The following is a 25063-nucleotide window of genomic DNA, read 5'->3' on the forward strand; positions in this document are numbered from 1 at the left end:
GAAGGGAGGGAGAACAAGACAGACAGACCTAAACAGAAGGCACCACCGCTTGAAGAACTTTGCTCCCGAAAGAAGCCTCAGCTGAGGCAAAAACACTGAATTTGGAACATTTGGAAAAAGTATGCCACGCGGACCAAGTGGCCGCCTTGCAGGTCTGTTCTACAGAGCCTAATTTATAAAGGACTCATGGTGCTGCTGCTATCGTTTGTTGTTACCTAATTTATAAAGGCCCAAGAAGAAGAGACAACCTTAGTGGAATGAGCCGTAATTCTTTCAGGAGGCTATTGTCCAGCCGTCTCATAAGCCAACCGGAATAACACTTCTTAACCAAAAAGAAAGAGTAGAAGAAGTTGCCTTCTGACCCTTACGTTTACCAGAGAATACAACAAAAAGGGCAGTAGATCGAAAATCTCTAGTTGCTTGCAGATAGAACTTCAGAGCACGCACAACATCCAGGTTATGCAAAAGAAGGAACGACAATTTCCTGATTGATATTGAGGTCTGACACCACCTTAGGAAGAAATTCTAATTTGGTACAAAGGACTGCCTTATCCACATGAAAAATAAGGTAAAGAGGGTCACACTGCAGACCCGAAAGCTCTGACACTCTACAAGCAGAAGAAATAGCAAAAAAAAAAGTGCTCAAAATGGAGCCTGCTGCAGAACTCTAAGAACAAGAATAAGGCTCCATGGAGGAGCAGCCGATTTAAACAGAGGCCTGATTCGGACCAAGGTCTGAACAAAGGATTGAACATCTGGGAAGTCTGCCAGACATTTATGCAAAAGAATCAACAAGGCAGAGATCTGACCCTTCAGGGTACTGACTGACAAGCCCTTCTCCAGGCCCTCCTGAAGAAAGGACAGAATGCGAGGAACCCTCACCTGACTCCAAGACAAACCCCTCAATTCAAACCAGTAAAAGTATAAAAGCCATACTTTATGGTAATATATTGAGTAACAAGTTTACAAGCCTAAACCATGTTATCAATTACCCTCTCAAAAAAAAAACACGATTAGCCAAAACTAGGCGGTCTATCTCTAAGCAGTCAGCTTCAGAGAATCTAGGTTTGGATGAAGGAAAGGACCCTGAAGTAGAAAGTCCTTCCTTAGAGGCAACTTCCACGAGGGAAAGGACGACATCTTTAACAAGTCCACAAACCAGATTCTGCGAGGCCAAGCTGGAGCAATAAGAATCACAGAGGCCTGCTCCTGTGTGCTACTGTTTATCACCCAAGGAAGGAGGGCAAACGGAGGAAAAGGTAGACTAGACAGAAGTCCCATGGAACCGCCCAAGCGTCTACTAGAACTGCTAGTGGATCTCTAGATCTTAAACCATACTTAGGAAGTTTGGTGTTTAGACAAGACGCCATCAGATCCAACTCCGCAACACCCCACCTAAGGGTTATCATGGAGAATAATCTTCGAACGAAGAGCCCACTCCCATGGAAGAAAAGTTGGTCTGCTTAGATAATCCGCTTCCCAGTAGTCCACCCCTGGGATGTGGACGGCAGAAAGGTGACAATTGTGAGACTCCGCCCATTAAAGATGCGAGTCCCACCGAAGTAAAGTTGTCCGATTGGAATCTGATAAACCGGACCAAACGCAGTTGAGGCCAATCTATCAGTGCATTGAAGAATGCTCTCAACTCTAGAATACTGATTGGGAGGGCAGACTCCTCCTGATCCAAAGTCCCTGAGCTTTAAGAGAACCCCAAACTGCTCTCCAGTCCATGGTCACAATCCCGCAAAATTGTCTTAGGAAGCATGCGCCCTGGGACAGATTGCCCTGAGAGAGCCACCAGGACAGAGAATCTCTTGTCCGGATGTCTAAGATTATCCTCTGAGAGAGGTCTAAGTGGTCTCTGTTCCAATTTCTGAGCATTCTGACCTCCGTCAAGAAAATCTACATGGAGATCGAGGCTATGATCGTCAGATGGGACTCAAACCCACAATGCCTGGCTTAGGAAAGCAGTGCCTTATCCATTAGGCCACTGGGGCTTTACCTTAGTATTTGGCACCAAGGAACTCCTTTCCCAGATTCCCCTTCAATGAGAGCGGAGAATCGACAACAGAGAATCTGTATGGGATCTTGCTAAATGAAAAGATGGTGTCTGAACCATGATATCGTCAAGGTACGTAACCACTGCAATTCCTTGAGATCTGGCCATCGTCAGAAGAGCCCCCAGAACCTTCATAAAGATTCTAGGTGCAATGGCTAAGCTGAAAGATAGGGCTACAAATAGGAAGTGTTTTCTAAAAAGGCAAACCGCAGGAATTGGAAAAGCTACCCGTGAACCATGAGAACTGCTGGCACAATTCTCAGAAGAGAATTGCAAACTACTGAATAAAAAAAAAAGATTTCAAAAGGGACAATATCCAACAGTCCTAGGCACAACATCTCGTATGGGAATATCATGGAATCCTATCTAAAATAGATAAGAAGAGAATAACCCATTAAAGTCCTAAGACCACTGAAAAAGAAGAACAGAAGACCTAGGACCATATAAGATGTCACGGCATAAGAATAGAATCTCCTCAACAAGAGAGGTGATCCCAAGAACTATATACATATCTATCTATATACATATAACCCTGGACAAAATAAGATGTTACAGGCATAACAGAATAACTTCAATATGAAAGAGATTATAAAATTGTGTCCATATGGACAAAGAAAGGTAACATGAAAGAAAAAAAAAAAACTATCAGTGTCGAAAGAGCACTGAAGAAAACAAATTATGCTTACCAGATAATTTCATTTCCTTCTGTATAAGGAGAGTCCACTGCTTCATTCCTTACTGTTGGGTAATACTGAACCTGGTCACCAGGAGGAGGCAAAGACACCCCAGCCAAAGACTTAAATACCTCTCCCACTTCCCCTATCCCCCAGTCATTCTGCCGAGGAAACAAGGAACAGTAGGAGAAATATCAGGGTATAAAAAGTGCCAGAAGAAAACAGAAAATGTAGGGGTCTGCCCATCTGAGAAACATGGGCGGGAGCCGTGGACTCTCCTTATACAGAAGGAAATTAAATTATCTGTTAAGCATAATTTATGTTTTTCTTCTTAATATAAGGAGAGCCCATGACTTCATTCCTTACTGTTGGGAAACTTATAGCCAAGCTCTAGAGGACACTGAATGATAACGGGAAAGACAAAAAAAAAGGTGGACCCTAATCTGAGGGCACCACAGCCTGCAAAATCTTTCTCCCAAAGGCTGCTTCAGCTGAAGCAAAAACATCAAACTCGTACCCAAGAGGAAGCCACTGCTCTAGTAGAATAAGTCATAATTCTCTGAGGAGGTCTATGTCCCGCTGTTACATAGGCTAAGCGGATAAGACTCCTCAACCAAAAGGATAAGGAATTTGAAGAGACCTTCTAACCCTTACGCTTCCCAGAATATGCCACAAACAAGGAAGAAGTTTGTCTAAAATCATTAGTAACTTGAAGATAAAACCACATCCAAATTATGAAGTAAACGTTCCTTCAAGGAGAAGGATTAGGACACAAAGAAGGGACCACAATCTCTCGATATATATTGCGGTCTAACACAACCTTAGGGAGAAACACTAACTTAGTACGTAGGACAGCCTTATCTGAATGGAACACTAGATAAGGAGGCTCATATTGCAAGGCGGCAATCTCAGATACTCTGCGTGCCGAGGCAATAGCCAGTAGAAAGAGAACTTTTCAGGACAATAATTTAATATCAATTTCAAGCATAGGCTCAAACGGAGCCCGTTGCAAAGCTTTAAGAACCAGATTCAGACTCCAAGGGGGAGCTGAAGATCTGAACACAGGTCTGATCCTAATCAGAGCCCTAACAAAAGACTGAACTTCTGGAGGCTCAGAGAGCCTCTTGTGCAGTAAAACAGACAAGGCCAAAATCTGACCCCTCAGGGAACTGGCCGAAAGACCCTTCTCCAGACCATCCTGGAGAAACAACAGAATCCTGGCAACCTTAACTTTATGCCAAGGAAAACCACGCTCTTCACACCAGAATAAGTAGGTACTCCACAACCTGTGCCTTTTTGGCACCCCAAACAGCTCACCATCCTGAGAGGCTCGCGTCCATAGTCACAATCTCCCAGGATGGTCTGAGAAAGGATGTCCCTTGGGACAGATGATCTGGACAGAGCTACTAAGAGAGCAATTTTCTCGACCAGTTGTCCAGGGAAATCTGTTGAGACTGATCCGAATGATCACTACCTCAGCATGCACAACTGTAGCGACCTGATACGGAACCTGGCAAAAGGAAATATATACATGCTGGACACTATGAGATCAATTACCTTCATAAACTGAGCCACAGATGGCCTTAAGGAGGTCCAGAGGGCAAGATATGCCAAAGCTAGCATGCACCGTCTTTGCTCGGTTAGAAATATCCTCATGGATATTGAATCTATTTTAGTACCCAGGAATTCTACCCTGGTGCTTAGAATGAGAGAACTCTTCTCTAAGTTTATCTTCCATTCATGTGATTGAAGAAGAGAGAGAAGAGATACCGAATGGTCCTCTGCTAGCCAAAAGGATGGTGCTTGAACCAGAATGTCGTCCAATTAGGGAGCTACTGCTATACCTTGGGTTCTGGTGACAGCCAGGAGAGCTCCTAGAACTTTTGTAAAGATTCTTGGGGCCGTAGCTAGACAAAACGGAATTGCAATGAACTGGAAGTGCTGATCCAGGAATGCAAACCTTAGGAATTGGAAGTGGATTGGAACGTGAAGGTAGGCATCCTTCAGATCTATAGTGGTCATGTCCTTCCTGAACTAGAGGAAGAATGGACCTTATTGTCTCCATCTTGAATGAGGGTACATTTAGAAATTTGTTTAAGCACTTTAGGTCCAGAATTGGGCGGAAAGTTCTCTCTTTCTTTGGGACCACAAACAGGTTTGAGTAGTATCCCAAACCTCTTTCTGCGATAGGAACCGGGACAACGACCCCCAAGGAGGACAGATCCTGCACGCACCCCAGAAAGGTTTCCCTCTGTTCTGGTTTTAAAGACAGGCTTGAGAGGAGAAATCTGTCCTTGGGTGGATGAGATTTGAAACCTATCTTGTATCCCTGAGCTATGACTTCCAGGACCCATGGATCCTGCACGTCCCTGTACCAAACGTCTGAAAACAGCGACAGTCTGCCCCCTACATGATTCGGCTTTGGATCGGGGGCCGCCCCTTCATACCCACTTGTTCTCAGCAGGCTTCTTACTCTGCTTGGATTTAGTCCAGAATAGAGCCGTCTTCCAAGTGCTTTTGGTTTACTCGGGCTTAGAGGAGGACTGCTGACGTTGGGACTTTTCAGAATGAAAGGAATGCAAATTAGATCCTTGTCCCTTAGAATTGTTCTTTTTATCCTGCGGTAGGAAGGCACCCTTGCCCCCTGTAACCGTGGAGATAATAGACCAAATAAAAAGTTTCCCTTAAAAGGGAGGGAAAGTAGTCTAGAATTTGAAGTCATGTCCGCAGACCAGGACTTCAGCCAGAGCGCCCGACGCGTCTGCACTGAGAAACCAGCAATCTAAGCATTCAGGCAAATAATCTGCATGTTTGCATCACAGATAAAAGAATTAGCAATTCTCAAAGCCTTAATTTTGTCTTGGATAACGTAGAGGGGACCCTCCACCTCGATCAATTCCGTTAAGGAGTCGCACCAGTAGGCCGCAGCTCCAGCAACCAAAGCAAAAGCCGTTGCCGGTTGAAATAAATATCCCGTATGCTGAAACATTTTTCTAAGAAAAGTTTCCATCTTTTTATCCATCGGTTCTCTGAAAGACGAGCTATCCTCAAGAGGGATAGTAGTATGCTTAGCTAACATGGGGATAGCACCATCCACCTTAGGGACAGAACCCCACAACTCCAACTGAGAGTCCGGGACCGGGAATAATTTTTAAAAGGCAGACGAAGGGAAAAAGGAAGATCCCATTCATTTTTAATAATATTCATCATTTTTACAGATACAGGAAAAGTTAGCGGGGCTACCCTGTCTACGTACACTCTGTTTAATTTAAGGATCAAAGGTTCCTCAGGCAACTTGGCCTCTGGAACCTCTAATGTCGAGAGAACCTCCTTTAGAAGAAAACGTAGGTGTTCAATTTTAAATCTAAAGGCTGGCTCCTCCGCAGCCGAAGGCCTAGAGGTAGCAGACTCCGATCCAGAAATTTCACCCTCTGATGACTCAGAGTGTGACCCATCCTGGCATACTTGAAAGGCAGACAAATCAAGCGAATCACTGGATGTCCCTTGGACCGGAGAGTTATGTTCAAACTTTTGCTTGTGCTTAGCAGGGAGAGGTAGAGCACTAAGGGCCTCAGACACCGCCGTTTTTTTTTTTTTAAATCTTTTTATTGAGGTTCTGAGCAAGGCATACATGAAAAGTGAAAAACAAACACAGTGATAGGAAACTGTAGAAAACATATTGTACAATTCTGCGCGACACCATTATACATTACTAAAAGGTAAATGCAAAAGCAAACTATTCAAGAGTTATGCCTAATAGTCTGTGTGCCTCCTAGTTGACAAAGGAGGCCACTTTTGGACCTCATTCATATATACAGGATCATAGATAGGGGGCTATGTCTAGTGAAGAGTCCACTCTTGGATCTCTAAATGAGAACCTCTTTTATATAAATTTAATAGTGACTCATATAGGAATACGGGGCAGTATAGTATTATAAGTTTGACAAAGTCACACATAGATTTAGGATATTTGGTATACACAAGGTAGGGTTGTTTTTACTACTTTATATTCGATGTGGCAAATAAACTTAACCATCTTTCTTATAATTCAATAGGCCATTATTGAACCCAAGCTAGATATTAACTCGAGGTTGGGAAAAAACAAAGAAAGAGACAACCATTTAGCACATTCAGTTAGTAGGTAATGTTAAAGATTATGGGGGTGCGGCATTGGCAAGAGAAGCCGCGTATTTAACCCTCCTATACTAGGAGGTATATTCAGGTGGCGGAGGGGGGGAGGTAGTAGTATGGAGATGAGAGTCAAGAAAGTTTAACTGGCGTGAACTAGAAGAACGTGTTTTTAAATCACCTTAACTAGGTGAGACATTATAGTTGGGAGAAGAGGAGAGGGTGGTTGTATAGAGTGTGGCATAGGAACAGAATCATTTATATTATACTAACTCAGAAGTGGAGTGAGCTACAGTATTGCTCTCAGGAGCATATGGGTTACCAAGGGAATGATGCAAAAGGGTTGGTTGCTTACTGGGCCTCTGACCAATTTGGCCCGTTAGAACCTAAAGAACTATATCTTTTGTTTAGACATGACTAAAATAGGGTTCTATATGGAGGGGAACCACCAGTCAGAGTAGTCATGTGGGTCCGGCCCACTGAAGTGACGTGACAAATACTCCTCCCCAGTATGCACATTAATAAATCATTAAGTCTGCCAGAAACATCCCATATTAGTTATAAAAAGCAGGTTGAAGTCCCAGCCGAGCCGTCCCGGCCGCAGACGGCACAGCAAGACCCATTTTAGTGAGCAGACAGGAGGACTACATAAATATTACCAATGCAGTGCATTAAACAGCGTAGTCAGCGAAGTGTGGAGTATGGGGGTTCCAAAATGTTAAAGAGGGCAGCCTGGGAAGCCATAAGTGTATTATAAATACATACATAAATTACTCATTAAATTAATAAGTTTGAACTGAAAGACATCAGATACACATCCATACAGGCATAATATGAGAGCAAGGTATCTAAGTAGGAAGTGCGCAGGGCCAACTGTTAGCTATGGAATATAAATTATAACAGACTAAGTGTGTCTTACAGGACTATGCAAGATATATATGAACAACAAGTTAAGCTATACAAATAATTGAATTGAACATGGCGTTTGTTGGATCTGTGAGAGACATGACATGTAGTCTGCAGCTCTAACAATCATAAACAACCACAATACTACAAATAAAATAAAACCAACCCAACATAACTAGTGGCTATGAGATAAACATTCTGCATATCTAGAGGAGAGGAATACGTGATTCCTGGGGGTGTCAAACAAAAACAGTAAATGTTCAGCATGGCAGAGAAGCGTCTCACTTTTAAATCACTCCCAAACAAGCAATAGTTTCTTTTAGTGAACATAAAGAAATCATCTCCACGCCAGCCTCCATACTGAAAAAAAAAAAAAAAAGTGTCTCTTCATTCCCCAGCTCCACAAGTGTTCCTTATGGGACATAGCCAGAGAAATGATTATCAAAAACAGTGCCCTGTGTTTAGAGTGCTGGATCCGCCACATTCTGGGCCATTCATAGTGTGATATGTCACTTCACATATGTGTCCGCAGGTACAGACAACTGTTAGCATGTGTGCGAGCTCCTATAGCTTGCAACTTACCCCCAGGGTCCCAAAGTCTCAGCAAAGAGTGAATTGCGCAGGGTATTGCACTAACTTGTAATGGAGTCTGTGTCCCGCTGATAGAGGGTGAATCAGAAGCAAAACGTAAGTAGGTATTCTGTTGGGTTATTGCTCTCCCTACTTGTGCAGGGCTCCGCTGACTTGCTTTTGCGATCTGCTGCGTTACTGCCGCCTCTATGGTAAGTTCAACAGCGGTTATACCCAGAGAATGTTCTCCCTCCTGCATTTTTCCCCAGTGCGGTATGGCTCGATTAGTCTCCCTCTTTGCGTTAGCATCCCGCTCTTCTTCCGATATACTGTAGGTAAGGGGTAGGCGCCGGGGCCCCAGAGCACCACCCCCATCCCTATCAAGTGAGAGATGCTTGGAGAGGCTGGGGTGCCAGGTCTGATAGCTGTCTTTACTGTGCAGGGCTACATACAACTTATCTGCCAATCTGGCGTGGTGGGTATCAAGTAAGCGCCTCAATTCTTCTAAGAAGCAGGACGGAGTCTGCATATTTCAGGCTGAGTAGGGAACTGTTAGGAGAAACAAGTTTTCAGCTCTCTCAGAGCCAAATAGATAGCGGAGGGCCTGCAAATGAAGGAAATTGTCCTCAAAATGGCGGCTCTTTCTCCCTGCTTCACAGTGCAAGAGAGCAGCGGCGGGCAGGTACAGTCTCTCCGGGTCCATTAAAGATTATATCAATAAGATACCAGCTCTTGGGCTACTCCCCAACCGTTTTGGGTATAGGATAGTTGCAGATTATGGAGAAACCCCTAAATTAGGATCCTGGGCCCGGGAGCTGCACCTGAACACGTCCGTCCGGCTCTGCAGATGGCTCCGCCCCCAGACACCGCCGTTTTTGACTTCACGGTAAAGAATGATGGTAAAAGGCTCCCTCCAGACGGAGGATCAGGTGTGCTACGGGAAGCTACATGTGACAATGGAGATGATTGATGGGTATGCACCTCATGGGACGGCGAGTTCTCAGAGGTGGACTGATCAGTCGTACTAAAGGGGTTAACCTTCTTAGACATAATAACCTTGTTTATACATATGGAACATAGTTGAGAGGGCGGGCACACCAAGGTCTCCTCACAATATAGACAGGTATTAATATTAGGAATAGAAGAGTACCCCCTCAAGCATATCAGGATCCTCCATAGCTTGCGCTAACAACAGAAGGATACAAATAAATGCACTTTTTATTTCTCACAAAAATGGCACCTTTATACCCCCAATGACTGGGGCACTCACCACCTCCTATACCCAGGCAACCAGAGAAGAAGCAACCTCTCCGACAGCTAGCTTGGTCAGGAAAGAGAAAACTAAAGTGTGACCACACCCGGTCACGTGGTACGCAATGCAGGACTGCCTCTGCTATGAGAAAAAGCGTGACAAGCTAAAAGCTGCGCAGCATTCAAAGTGAAAGTAAAACACATTTGATTAATCCACACTGTTCAATAACCTCCCTCAGGAGATATTAACCCACGATTCTGTAAAGATAAAAGGAGTCACACTGTGACCCTGTCTTCAGCAATTTCAATATAAGTAAAAATTTAAACGATCTTACCAGAATCCATGCTGTGGAACATAAACACAGCCTCTCAAGTGTGACAGTCTTGTAGCATCGCTCCTGACATGGACTTGTGTGAACAAAGCAGACAGTGAAACTCGTCAACACTGGTTGCTTAAGGAGCTGTTAGCAGGCAGTTTGGATGGGTTTGCAGAAAGACTCTCATTGCATCTCCAGACTCTAACTTTCGTCAATGCTCTTACTGAGAGGCTGACAAGACTACTTAAAACACCAGTTCCATAATGAAAGGCATATATTCCTCCTGAGGAACAACTCCAAAATCTTCTGACACTTCTCTGCCATCCTCTTGTGACGAAAGGCAAAGAATGACTGGGGGATAGGGGAAGTGGGAGAGGTATTTAAGCCTTTGGCTGGGGTGTCTTTGCCTTCTCCTGGTGGCCAGGTTCAGTATTTCCCAACAGTAAGGAATGAAGCCGTAGGCTCTCCTTATATTAAGAAGGAAAAAAAAAAAAAAAAAAAATATATATATATATATATATATATATATATATATATATATATATATATAGACAAATAGAACCCGCTCCAAAGGATATATATAGGCATTTAAGTAATGGATCACCTGACTGACAAGATATTTGCAGATGAGCCAGTGCACGGAACTCATAAAAGAAATTATGTCAAATTTAAGAGAAATAAAAAGATGAGTTAATCCAGCACAGCTAATCTATAAGCAAAATCATAAAATTGAGGTGAATCTGAAAATGATCACAAATTACTATTAATTCAGATCAGAGAGAGCAATTTATTAAATCATAAACTTCTCTATGATTAAATACAAATTAAATCACATGTATATAGCATACAGCCAGAAATCCTAGTAATCCTAAAAAACCTAGGAGATAGGTGACCAAATTTATAACCTTAATATACCGGTATATGTACTGCTAGTAAACTGTATAACTTAGAATGTAATTCTCTACAAAATTATAGATATACAATACTAACAGCAAAATAACAAAAACGGCAAATCTTTGCCTATCCATAACAGTAATTGCTGAGGTTCCAAAATACAGCGCTAATAACTTAGCTCATAAAAAGCATCATGATAACAAACAAAAAATGTTGAAACACAGAGTCCTTGTTAGTATCCGTAAGTTGTTGCAATAATGAAACTTAGTAGCATAAAGTTAATGCAGATATCCGACGTTGCTTGCAAACATAAACCTCTTGTGAAAGCAGATGATTATCAAAACATGATATGATGGCATAGGCAATTGTTAAGCACATGCAAACAGTCAGCTTGATATGGCATTAATCATTCACAGCTCCCAATATTGGTTAAATTTTTCAAGGCTTACTTATGTAGCAGGACTGAGTGTAAAGCACATGCATTTGATGGTACAAAGCTAAAAGCAAGCACAGTTGAGAAAGAGCAAACAGTCAGCTTGATATGGCATTCATCACTCACAGCTCCCAATGTTGATTCAATTTTTCAAGGCATACTATTCTAGTAGGACTGAGTGTAAAGCACATGCATTTGATGGTACGAAGCAAAAAGCAGGCACAGTTAAGAAAGAGCAAATCAGCAAAGCGTCCTATTTAAGATAGACACCAAAAGAGACCGGGTATCACAAGGCAAGCAGCCTACAGCTCATAGACACAGGCTTCACGCCACTCACTCAACAGACCAGGCTAGTGTATCCTTAGCGGTATAGAGCTGCCCCTCCGTCTCCGGTTTTCCATGTAACGCTGCTCCGGCTGTGCAGTTAAGGCGGGTCACAAACCTCCCAGGTTAAAGGTTGACGTCCTCTACCTTCACAGGAACGTCACCTTCACGCAACGCGCGTTTCACCCTTAGTAAATTTAGATAGGACTTTTTCAAGCGTCATGTGCTATGTTGCCAAATGGCAACTTATATATATAACTGTGAAGGTAGAGGACGTCAACTGTTAACCTGGGTGGTTTGGGACCCGCCTTAACTGTACAGCCGGACGGAGCAGCGTTACATGGAAAACCGGAGACGGAGACGCAGCTCTATACCGCTAAGGATACACTAGCCTGGTCTGGTGAGGGAGTGGCGTGAAGCCTGTGTCTATTTTCTGTACACAACTGTCAAAGAAAAAAAGGTAGATTCATTTTCAAATGACAAAAAGTTATCTGACTTACTAAGAGCTAACCTGATATAGTGTGGAAATGTATACAGAACCTTTATAACAATAAACAATATAATAAAGGAGAAAGCTAAGATGCAGTTAACTTTCCGTGCAGCTCTGGATAGCAAAATGCAGTCTATCTGCAAGGAGCTCTGTGTACACACAGATCAGAGGCCCAATATAAGGCTAGGATTACGATAACCCCTAAACTATACCTCGCAGCCAAACACAGATATGCCCAGCATGTAAATACTCAAAATCACCACCAGGTGGTAATAAATAAAGAAAATAGCCAAATCTCCAAATTCATACACAGAGTCTAAGGATAGCGCTCTGAACAACTCACAGCTGGGCTGACGAGTTTGCGCCAAAACAGATCTAAGCCGGGAAATGTTAACCCCTCTGCCGCCGGCCTAGAGTTTTGAGACAGACTACAACGCAAATAGGGCAGTATGCACTAATACTAAATGCCCATGATTCAATGGAGACAGGAGCAGTTGGTCTGCCAGAACACGCCATTTAGATAAAGCTGTTTAATGAAATAGAACCCATGGTAGTTAAACTACACTGCACAGTGCCCCAACACATCCCCTATGGATCCATCACACCCTCGTCATAGCGATCTAGGGAAAATACGTATGGACTCTATGACGCTTAAAACAGGGCTCCTTGACACAGCTAACGAGTAAAGGCTCTTAAAACATCCTAAATCAAATTTACTTCTTAGAGTCTTACACACTTACATGTTACAGCGTCCCCCACACATCCCCTAGCATGCAAAAGGATGCAATCCCTTAAGAGACCATTAAAAGATGCCCAGATTTTAATTCCAACTGTGAAGAGATTATTATAGTAATAGCCTCCAGACCTCAATATTAAATAAAGAGGTTAAACCCTAAGTGCTGAGCCTTTACACCTATAAGGGAAAAGCACTTACCTCTGGAGTCCAGCTGCAGGGCAGGAACAGCTTCTCAGGTATGACAGACTCAGCCGACCTCTGACAGGGACCTGAAGAGAATGAAATTCAGAGTAACCAACCCTGGTTTTATATATAGGGGTAGCATAAATGTTAGAAGGTAAGCAAGGGCTACCTTGCCGTCTTCTAACTGCTAAAATCCACCATTACTCTTACTAAAGAGGATTACATGGACACAGCATGACCCCAATCCTTGCTCGCAGGGAACAGTACCCACTAAAGGATTAAATATCTTCAGACACCAGCCTCACACATCCTCCCGAAGTATAAGGCAAAGAATGTCTGGTGGCTTATGGGAAGTAGGAGTGTTACTTAGCTTTGCTGGGGTGTTTTTTGCCTCCTCCTGGTGGCTAGGAGTTGAATTCCCACTAGTAATTGAATGGATTCGTGGACTCTCCATGCCATTGGGAAGAAAAATCATTAGCTAGTTAAGAATTACCTTCACCTTACATAAGAAGCACTGATGGTGAGGACACAATGATAAATTAAGGTTATCAAGAGAAAAATTCTTAGAGAAAAAATGAGTCTAGTTAAAGCTCTGTCATAACAATACATGTAAGTTTTATACAAAATTGTATCCATGATACATATGGATTGTTGTGATCAATTGAACTTTTTATTACTTTTATTATTATTTTCATTATATTTGTTATAAACAAACATTCCAATTTGTTATTTGCATAATAAATTCAATATTTTAAATTTATGGGAATTTGAAGTTGAGATTATTGTGTGTAAAGTAACAAAAACAAAACAAAAACAAACAGCATTAGGTACTGAAAAAATATGGTATCATTTTATATTTAAATCATATAATAAAAAATAGTAATAGTTTACAGTAAATCAGATTTAGGTGAAGTGTAAATACGTCTAAATACAATTGTTTTACATACATATTAGATTTATAGTCAGTACTGATGGATATGACTGGTGGCTTCCTGGAATAGGCATTGACTTTCTAGAAGCCTTTATATACCCCTTGCCTTCCTTTGTTGCTTCCAAAAACATAATTTATGTAAGAACTTACCTGATAAATTCATTTCTTTCATATTAGCAAGAGTCCATGAGCTAGTGACGTATGGGATATACATTCCTACCAGGAGGGGCAAAGTTTCCCAAACCTTAAAATGCCTATAAATACACCCCTCACCACACCCACAATTCAGTTTAATGAATAGCCAAGAAGTGGGGTGATAAAAAAGGAGCGAAAGCATAAAAAAAAATAAGGAATTGGAATAATTGTGCTTTATACAAAAAATCATAACCACCCCAAAAAAGGTTGGGCCTCATGGACTCTTGCTAATATGAAAGAAATGAATTTATCAGGTAAGTTCTTACATAAATTATGTTTTCTTTCATGTAATTAGCAAGAGTCCATGAGCTAGTGACGTATGGGATAATAAATACCCAAGATGTGGAACTTCCACGCAAGAGTCACTAGAGAGGGAGGGATAAAATAAAGACAGCCAATTCCGCTGAAAAATTAATCCACTACCCAAATCAAAAAAGTTTCAATTTTTATAATGAAAAAAACTGAAAATATAAGCAGAAGAATCAAACTGAAACAGCTGCCTAAAGTACCATTCTACCAAAACTGCCTCTAAAGAAGAGAAAACATCAAAATGGTAGAACATAGTAAAAGTATGCAAAGAAGACCAAGTCATTGCTTTGCAAATCTGATCAACAGAAGCTTCATTCTTAAAAAGCCCAGGAAGTAGAAACTTACCTAGTAGAATGAGCCATAATCCTCCGAGGCAGGAATCCACCGAACTCCAAATAAGCATGATGAATCAAAAGTTTAAGCCAGATGCCAAATAAATGGCAGAAGCCATTTGACCTTCCTAACACCAGAAAAGATAACAAATAGACTAGAAGACTATCTGAAATCTGAATAGCTTCAACATAAGATTTCAAAACTCTTACCATATCCAAAGAATGTAAGAATCTTACCAAAGAAGTCTTAGGAAAAGACAAATATTCCTCCCTAATGTTGATAGAAATCACAACTTTAGGTAAAAATTGAAATGAGGATAGCAAAAACCACCTTATCCTGATGAAAAAATCAGAAAAAGGAGACTCACAAGAAAGAACAGATAATTAAAAATTGTTCTAGCTGAAGAGATGTCTAAAAAGAACAATACTTTCCATGAAAGTAAATAATGTCTAGAGAAAACATATGCTCAAATAGAAGAGCCTGTAAAGCCTTTAGAACCAAATTAAAACTCCAAGGAGGAGAAATTGGCTTAATGACAGGTTTGATAAGAACCAAAGCCTGAAAAAAATAATGAATAACAGGAAGGAACACTGCCTTACCCTGATGAAAAATCAGAAAAGGAGATGCACAAGAAAGAGCAGAAAACTCAGAAACTCTTCTAGCAGAAGAGATAACCAAAAGGAACAATACTTTCCAAGAAAGTAATTTTAATGTCCAGAGAACGCAAAGGTTCAAACGGAGGAGCCTGTAAAGCCCTCAGTACCAAATTGAGACTCCAAGGAGGAGATATTGACTTAATGACAGGCTTGATACAAACCAAAGCCTGTACAAAACAATGAATATCAGAATGAATAGCAATCTTTCTGTGAAAAAGAACAGAAAGAGTAGAGATTTGTCCTTTCAAATAACTTGCAGACAAAACCAACCTGAAAAATTGTAAAATTCTAGGAATTCTAAAAGAATGCCAAAAGAATTTATGAGAAGAACACCAAGAAATGAAAGTCTTCCAAACTCGATAATAAATCTTTCTAGAGACAGATTTACAAACCTGTAACATAGTATTAATCACTGAGTCAGAGAAACCTCTATGACTAAGAATCAAACGTTCAATCTCCATATCTTCAAATTAAATGATTTGAGATCCTGATGGAAAAATGGGCCTTGAGATAAAAGGTCTGGTCTTAACGGAAATGTCCAAGGATGGCAACTAGCCATCCGAATGAGATCCGCATACCAAAACCTGTGAGGCCATGCTGGAACCACCAGCAGTGCAAACGAACGCTCCATTAGAATTTTTGAAGAACTAGAGGCGGAAGATATAGACAGAATGATAATTCCAAGGAAGTGTCAATGCATACGCTACTTCCGCCTGAGGATCCCCGGACCTGAAATAGGCCCCTGAGAAATTCCTTGTTAAGACAAGAGGCCAACAGATCTATTTCTGGAAGCCCTCACATCTGAAAAATTGAAAAACATATCTGGGTAAAGACCATTCTCCCGGATGTAAAGCTTGATTAACAGAGATAATCCGCTTCCCAAACGTCTATACCTGGGAAAAGGACCCCAGAATTTAGATAGGAGCTGGATTTAGCCCAAGCAAATATCTGAGATACTTTGTCACAGTCTAAAGACTGATAGTCACGCCCTGATGATTGACATACACCACAGATGTGATAATGTCTGAAAAAAACAATAAACGTCTCTTCTTCAAAAGAAATCAACTGAAGAACTCTGGGAATGCACGGAGTTCCAAAATATCAAATGGTAATCTCGCCTCCTGAGATTTCCAAACCCCTTGTGCTGACAGAGAACCTCAGACAGCCTCCCAACCTAAAAGACTCGCATCTATAGAGATCATGGTCCAGGTTGAAAGAATCGAAGAGACCTGTAGAACTAAATGATGGTGATCTTAACCACCGAATAAAAGATAGATAAACATAGAATTCGAAGATTTAAAAAGTGAAATCCTAGAATCCCTGCACCATTATGCAGCATAAAAAAAAAAAAAAAACTGGAAAGGTTTTCTATGAAATTGAGCAAAGGAAAATGAATCCAATGCTGCAGCCATAAGACCTAAATTTCCATGCATATATAGCAACTGAAGGAAATAATAGAGACTGAAGGTACCGACAGACGGAACCCAATAAGAAAAAAATCACTTATCTGTTAGAGACAAAGACAGTGACACTATCTGGAAACCTAAAAAAGGTGACCCTTGTGTGAGGAATCAAGAGCTTTTGATAAAAAGATCCTCTAACCATGTCTTGAAAAATCAAAATTGAATCATATGAGATTCCGTAGTCTAAGAAAATAAAAATAATCTGAATGAAAACAGAAATGAAGATATGCATCTATTGTATCTAATGAAAACAAATAATGCTATCACTGACCAAAAAAAGTCAGAATAGACCATATAAATACCAATCTAAAAGATGGTACATTTATATAATAAAAAGATTTTCTATCTTTGGAACAATGAATAGTTTGAATAAAAAACCCAAAACCCAGATCCTAAAAATGGAACTGGAATAAATACCCCAGAAGATTCCAGATCTGAGCAGCGCTTGATCCTCAACAGGTGATCAACCGCACTTCAACATTACCCAAAATATATGGGACTGAAACACATTAAGGAAAGTGTTAGCCTTACTGGAATAGCTGGAATATAATAGAGAGAAAAAGACTTCTCACAGACGGTTTTACTTCAAATTTTATTTGTACCCAAAATCTAAGAATTTTGGACCGAATAGAACCAAAAAAACTTCTAAATAAAAACATGTTACTTGGGTAAGAATTTAGAATTTTGTTCTTTAGTAAGAACAACCAAACTAAAATAAGCTTAAAGTTTTAGTCTAAGAACTTAATCTTGAAGCCCAGAGTAACAGTTAAGAATTGAATCCAATATGAATCAAATAATTGATTATCTCAGAAAAAAAGAAATAAGGATTTTTTAGAAATCACAAAATTTCTTCTAGCTAAAAACAGCTAAAGACATAGATTAAACCTCATTTGTGAAAATATTCAATAAAAATGAAGAAACAAATAAAATTATTAGCATGTTAATCCAGTTAAGGGACCAGAACACACCGGACTTGCATAAACAAAAATGCAAGACAACAAGACAAATGCAACAGCACCCAGTCTGAACCTCAAATGAGCAGTAGACTTTGTCCCTTGACAATGCTAAATAATATATAATCTGATACTTGATCTTTAAAGTAAACAGAAAAAATGGAGCAAAAGCAACATCATCCAAATAAATTACAGGTCCAAGAAAAGTACCTGAAAATAATTTTTTTTCCTTAAATAGGATACAACCATTTAAAAAGAAAATAAATACTATTTTGCTATAGAAACAATAGCATAATTTAGCAGGAGTAGAGATAGCCCCATTAAATTGGAGAACCCTCAAAATTGAATTTAACTGCAGGCAAAGAATATAATTTAAAACCTTTGAAGAAAATTGTCAGCCTATTCCATTCCCTGTATGAAGGAATGGAAAAAAACCTCTGAAGACACAGAAGATAAAATAAGCAGAAATAAAATGTTAGCTAGTTTTGAAAAAGAACTAGTTACCTCAATATCCAAAATAATCAACACCTTTTCAACAAAAAACAAATGTACTCTAATAAAAAATAAAAAAGTAGATTTGTTAGTGTCAATATCTGATGAAGAAAGGTTCTGAAAGAGAAAAAACATCATCAGAGAAGGATAATTCAGTATGTTGTTGGTCATTTGAAACTTCATCAAAAAGAAGTTTGAAAGAGACCTAAAATTTTTTTAATAGAAGGCGCAAAGTCAGACAAAGCCTTAACCTAGAATCAGAAAAATATTCTTATAAATTTTCTAAGTATATCTTGTACATAAGATGTAAAAAGAAAAGCAATACATAAAGCATAAATACTAATGGATTCTGCATGTAAAAGTTTATCATGATAACTTATTACAAACCATAGCTAAAGATAAAGATTCATAACATTTAAAATAAATGAACTTAGCTTTGGTAGGACTTCTTAGTCAACAGGAATCCCTCAGTATGTTCTGATCCAGGAATAATTTATGGAAAATCTTGCAATATGTAATAGAAAAAAACAACATATAAAGCAAAATGATCAAATTCCTTAAATGACAGTTTCAGGAATGGGGAAAAATGCAAAACAAACAAGTCTCTAGCAACCAGAAGCAACAAAAAAGTGAGACTTAAATAATGTGAAAAAAAGTGGCGGCAAGTATGGCGCCCACATTTTTTTGCGCCAAGTATGACGCCCACATCTTTTGGCACCAAGTATGACGCCCACAGTTTTTGGCGAAAAAAAACGTCTATAACACACATGCGTCAAAAATGACGCAACCACGTGTAAACTTCCGGCGTCAACTATGGCGCCGGAAATGACAAAATTTTGCGCCAAGAATGACGCAATAAATTGAAGCATTTTCTGCCCCCGCGAGCCTAACAGCCCGCAAGGAAAAAAGTCAATTCGAAAATTTCTTTAAGGTAAGAAAAAATATTTTATTCATATGCATTTTCCCAAATAATGAAACTGACAGTCTGAAAGAAGGAATACTGATTATCCTGAATCATGGCAAATATAAGTTTAAAGACATATATTTAGAACTTTACGTATAAAGTGCCCAACCATAGCTTAGAGTGTCACAAAAAATAAGACTTACTTACCCCAGGACACTCATCTACATATAGCAGATAGCCAAACCAGTACTGAAACGAGAATCAGTAGAGGTAATGGTATATAAGAGTATATCGTCGATCTGAAAAGGGAGGTAAGAGATGAATGTCTACGACCGATAACAGAGAACCTATGAAATAGATCCCGTAGAAGGAGACCATTGAATTCAAATAGGCAATACTCTCTTCACATCCCTCTGACATTCACTGCACTCTGAGAGGAAAACCGGGCTCCAGCCTGCTGTGAAGCGCATATCAAGGTAGAATCTAGCACAAACTTACTTCACCACCTCCACGGGAGGCAAAGTTTGTAAAACTGAATTGTGGGTGTGGTGAGGGGTGTATTTATAGGCATTTTAAGGTTTGGGAAACTTTGCCCCTCCTGGTAGGAATGTATATCCCATACGTCGCTAGCTCATGGACTCTTGCTAATTACATGAAAGAAAAACTAATTTATGGTTCTGATTACATCAAACCTGTGAAGAAGAGATTCTTCATCATTCCTTAGATTTTGGATAGAACAAAAGAACCACACTTTCATAACCAGTATTCCAGGAAGAAACCACTTCAGAAAGAAACAAAAGCAGATTCTATAAAATCAGACAAGGGGAAACAGACTGTGGAGCATGTGTCAATCAAATTGGTCTTAAAGATAAATATGTTTAAAGGCACGAGGGTTCAAAAGAATGGTGCAAATCACTTGTTATAACTTGGTAACTGGAAGAAAAGACATATGCCAGCCTGAACTTCCAAGAAATCACTATCAAGTATATTACAGATGTTTAAGAAACATGTTCTGGCACTGTATCTGGGTACCTTGCAATTTATGTTTAATGCCATGAGATCTATTTCTGGGGAAATACTCAGAAAAATATCCATTTGTACAAACCATTAATCTCATCAGGCCATTAACTTGATAAAATGAACAGCTGAAATATGAATAACTGATATGGTTGGGATTCCTTTCAGCCCACTTGATAAAAGGTTTGGACTGGAGCAATAAAATGTTAAGGGTGGATCTGGAACAAGGCTGTATTTTGTATGAACAATAGGGCTGTAAACTGGGTATAAGTCCTCTGTTATCATGAGGAGGTTACCAGCAAACATGACAGACTATAAATACTCAAAATAAATAAAAAAATAAGAACCCTCATTTCTACAAGGTCATCTTTAAAATGCCTAGCCATGGCAGTTGTCACTTGGTGGCTGGATCCGAGCTGAATTAAGCATACTGCACAAAAAGGGGAAAACATCATCTTTATTTATTTATAGAGGGAGAATTTGAGCATTATGCAAAGTAAAAGTCAAGACCACCTAAATATAGTAGGTAGAAAGAAACCAGATCCATCAGGCAGGGGATTCAACCCACTAGTCCTAAATATGATCTATTCAGTGATGTGCAGTGACGTCAGAAGCTGGTGAGGCAGTGGCTAGGATACGCCTTCATTCTTTAGATATCCTTTGTTGAAGAAATAGCAATGCACATGGGTGAGCCAATCACATGAGGTATCTATGTGCAGCTACCAATCAGCAGCTACTGAGCATATTTAGATATGATTTTCAACAAAGGATATCAAAAGAATGAAGAAAATTAGATATTAGATGTAAATTGGAAAGTTATTTAAAATTGCATGCTCTTTCTAAATCATGAAAGAAAACATATGGGTTTCATGTCCCTTTAAATGGTGTCTTGGAAAACTGGTCAACTTGGTAAACATCTGATTTTAGTCTAAAGGAGTGTAACAGAAACTCTTGCCAGATAACAAAATGCTTACTCTGATTATGAGATCTAGAAATCCAGGCCCATTAAAATATGTTTAAAACATACTTTTTACTTTAATGCTGCAAATTATGCTTATAGATTCTTTCATTATTCAGTAAATATAAAAATGTCTTGATCCAGTGGTGGCTGGTGAAATTTAAAGATGGTGGGGCGCTTGACCCCACCCCTTTAAATAAAGCCACACCATCAGATGGCACTACCAATTCATTAATTAAATAAATAAAAAAATAGACAGAAACACAGAAAAGCACTCGGGGGGAGAGGGAGAGAGAGACTGGGGGAGAGAGAAAGAGAGAGAGACACAATCACACACACAGAGGGTTAGAGAGAGAGAAAGAGAGACACACAATCACACACAGAGGGTTAGAGAGAGAAAACAAAATTTATGCTTACCTGATAAATTTCTTTCTTTTGCGATGTACCGAGTCCACGGTTTCATCCTTACTTGTGGGATATTATCCTTCCTAACAGGAAGTGGCAAAGAGAGCACCCACAGCAGAGCTGTCTATATAGCTCCCCCTTAAATTTTTATCAGGTAAGCATAAATTTTGTTTTCTTTTGCAAGATGTACTGAGTCCACGGTTTCATCCTTACTTGTGGGATACCAATACCAAAGCTTTAGGACACGGATGAAGGGAGGGACAAGACAGGAACCTAAACGGAAGGCACCACTGCTTGCAAAACCTTTCTCCCAAAAATAGCCTCCGAAGAAGCAAAAGTATCAAATTTGTAAAATTTGGAAAAGGTATAAAGCGAAGACCAAGTCGCAGCCTTACAAATTTGTTCAACAGAAGCATCATTTTTGAAAGCCCATGTGGAAGCCACCGCTCTAGTAGAGTGAGCTGTAATTCTTTCAGGAGACTGCTGTCCAGCAGTCTCATAAGCCAAACGGATGATGCTTTTCAGCCAAAAGGAAAGAGAGGTAGCCGTAGCCTTTTGACCTCTACGCTTCCCAGAATAGACAACAAACAAAGAAGATGTTTGACGAAAATCTTTGGTTGCCTGCAAATAAAACTTCAAAGCACGAACCATGTCCAAGTTGTGCAACAGACGTTCCTTCTTAGAAGAAGGATTAGGACACAGAGAAGGAACAACAATTTCCTGATTGATATTCCTGTTAGTAACAACCTTAGGGAGGAACCCAAGTTTGTACGTAAAACCACCTTATTAGCATGGAAGATAAGGCGAGTCACATTGTAAAGCAGATAGTTCAGAAACTCTTCGAGCTGAGAAACTAGAAACAGAACTTTCCAAGATAGAAGCTTAATATCTATGGAATGCATGGGTTCAAATGGAACCCCCTGAAGAACTTTAAGAACTAAATTTAGACTCCATGACGGAGCAACAGGTTTAAACACAGGCTTGATTATAACTAAAGCCTGACAAAAAGCCTGAACGTCTGGAACGTCTGCCAGATGCTTGTGCAATAGAATAGACAAAGCCGATATCTGCCCTTTTAAGGAACTAGCTGACAATCCTTTCTCCAATCCCTCTTGGAGAAAGGACAAAATTCTAGGAATCCTGATCTTACTCCATGAGTAACCTTTGGATTCGCACCAAAAAAAAGATATTTACACCATATCTTATGATAGATTTTCCTGGTGACAGGCTTTCGAGCCTGAATCAAGGTATCTATGACCGACTCGGAGAAACCCCGCTTCGATAAAATCAAGCGTTCAATCTCCAAGCAGTCAATTGCAGAGAAATTAGATTTGGATGCTTGAACGGACCTTGAATCAAAAGGTCCTGTCTCAGTGGCAGAGTCCATGGTGGCAGAGATGACATGTCCACCAGGTGCTATCAAAATCACTGAAGCTCTCTCCTGTTTGATTCTGGCAATCAAACGCGGAAGGAGAGGGAATGGTGGAAACACATAAGCCAGGTTGAACGACCAGGGTACTGCTAGAGCATCTATAAGTACTGCCTGAGGATCCCTTGACCTGGACCCGTAATAAGGAGGTTTGGCGTTCTGACGAGACGCCATCAGATACAATTCTGGTGTGCCCCATAGCTGAACCATTTGAGAAAACACCTCCGTATGGAGTTCCCACTCCCCCGGATGAAAAGTCTGACAACTTCGAAAATCTGCCTCCCAGTTCTCTACCCCTGGGATATAGATTGCTGATAGATGGCAAGAGTGAGTCTCTGCCCATCGTATTATTCTGGAAACATCGCTAAGGAACTCCTTGTTCCCCCCTGATGATTGATATAAGCCACAGTAGTGATGTTGTACGACTGAAATCTGATGCCAGCTGAGGCCACGCCTGGAGAGCATTGAATATCGCTCTTAATTCCAGAATATTTATCGGTAGGAGGGCCTCCTCCTGAGTCCACAAACCCTGTGCTTTCAGAGAATTCCAGACTGCACCCCGGCCAAATAGGCTGGCGTCCGTCGTCACTATAACCCACGCTGGCCTGCGGAAACACATTCCCTGGGACAGGTGATCCTGTGACAACCACCAAAGAAGAGAATCTCTGGTCTCCTGATCCAGATTTATCTGAGGAGATAAATCTGCATAATCCCCATTCCACTGTCTGAGCATGCATAGTTGCAGTGGTCTGAGATGTAAGCGAGCAAACGGAACTATGTCCATTGCCGCTACCATTAGTCCGATTACCTCCATACACTGAGCCATTAACGGCCGAGGAATGGAATGAAGAGCTCGGCAGGTGGCCAAAATCTTTGATTTCCTGACCTCCGTCAGAAATATTTTCATGTCCACCGAGTCTATCAGAGTCCCTAGGAATGAAACTCTTGTGAGAGGGGAAAGAGAACTCTTTTTTACGTTCACCTTCCACCCATGAGATCTTAGAAAGGCCAACACGAAGTCCATGTGAGACTAGGCTAGTTGGAAAGTCGACGCTTGAATTAGGATGTCATCTAGATATGGCGCCACTGCTATGCCCCATAACACCTTTGTGAAAATTCTTGGCGCCGTGGCCAACCCAAAGGGAAGAGCTACAAACTGGTAATGCTTGTCCAGAAAGGCAAATCTGAGGAATTGGTGATGATCTTTGTGAATAGGAATGTGTAGATACGCATCCTTTAAGTCCACGATGGTCATATATTGACCCTCCTGGATCATTGGTAAAATAGTCCGAATGGTCTCCAAGCTTAGATTTTGATGACACATCAGCCAACCAGGACTTAAGCCATAACGCTCTACGCGCTAAAATGGCAAAAACCTGAATTCTGTGCCGCTAATTTAGCCAGATGAAAAGCGGCGTCTGTAATGAAAGAATTAGCTAGCTTAAGAGCCCTAATTCTATCCAGAATATCATCTAATGGGGTCTCCACCTGAAGAGCCTCGAACCAAAAGGCAGCTGCAGTGGTTACAGGAACAATGCACGCTATGATGAAGCGCCACTAGAGGGCGCGAAACATGTCAGACGTTTTGTCCAACACTTGCATGTTTGCTGTCTAATGGAATAAAGGTTCCTGTTTTCAATATTACTGCCGTGTTGCTGGTTTTTTAACTTTTTGATTACAATGCACGCTATAGGCTGGAGAAGAAAACCCTGATGAACAAAAATTTTCTTTAGGGGACCCTCTAATTTTTTATGCATAGGATCTTTGAAAGCACAACTTGTCCTTAATAGGTATAATTGTACTCTTACAAAGAGGTATTAGTGTTAGGACCAGTCTAATTGGGGCACCTTGTAAGTGGTGACTGGCTAAGCAAAATATGGCCATATTGTGTGACTAAGATCCCAATATTATTTAAAAAGAATAGTTGTCTCTTGATGTTGTTTGCAGTCAATTTTTGCAGCAGTTCAAAAAAAATATGTTGTGCTTTTGAAAATTGATGTGCGCCAATACCTCTTTGTTTGTGTAATTACTGGGTCATATTGGCAGCACTCAC

General features: G+C 40.5%; 1 protein-coding gene across 2 annotated transcripts in view; it reads right to left on the reverse strand.

Annotated features, from left to right (window-relative positions):
• IPO4 (importin 4) overlaps positions 1–25063 on the reverse strand; it is a 722238-nt gene that overhangs the window by 292747 nt on the left and 404428 nt on the right. The gene's annotated exons all lie outside the window — the stretch shown is intronic.

This window comes from Bombina bombina, chromosome 2 (genome assembly GCF_027579735.1).
Source record: "Bombina bombina isolate aBomBom1 chromosome 2, aBomBom1.pri, whole genome shotgun sequence".
Lineage (NCBI taxonomy): Eukaryota > Metazoa > Chordata > Amphibia > Anura > Bombinatoridae > Bombina > Bombina bombina.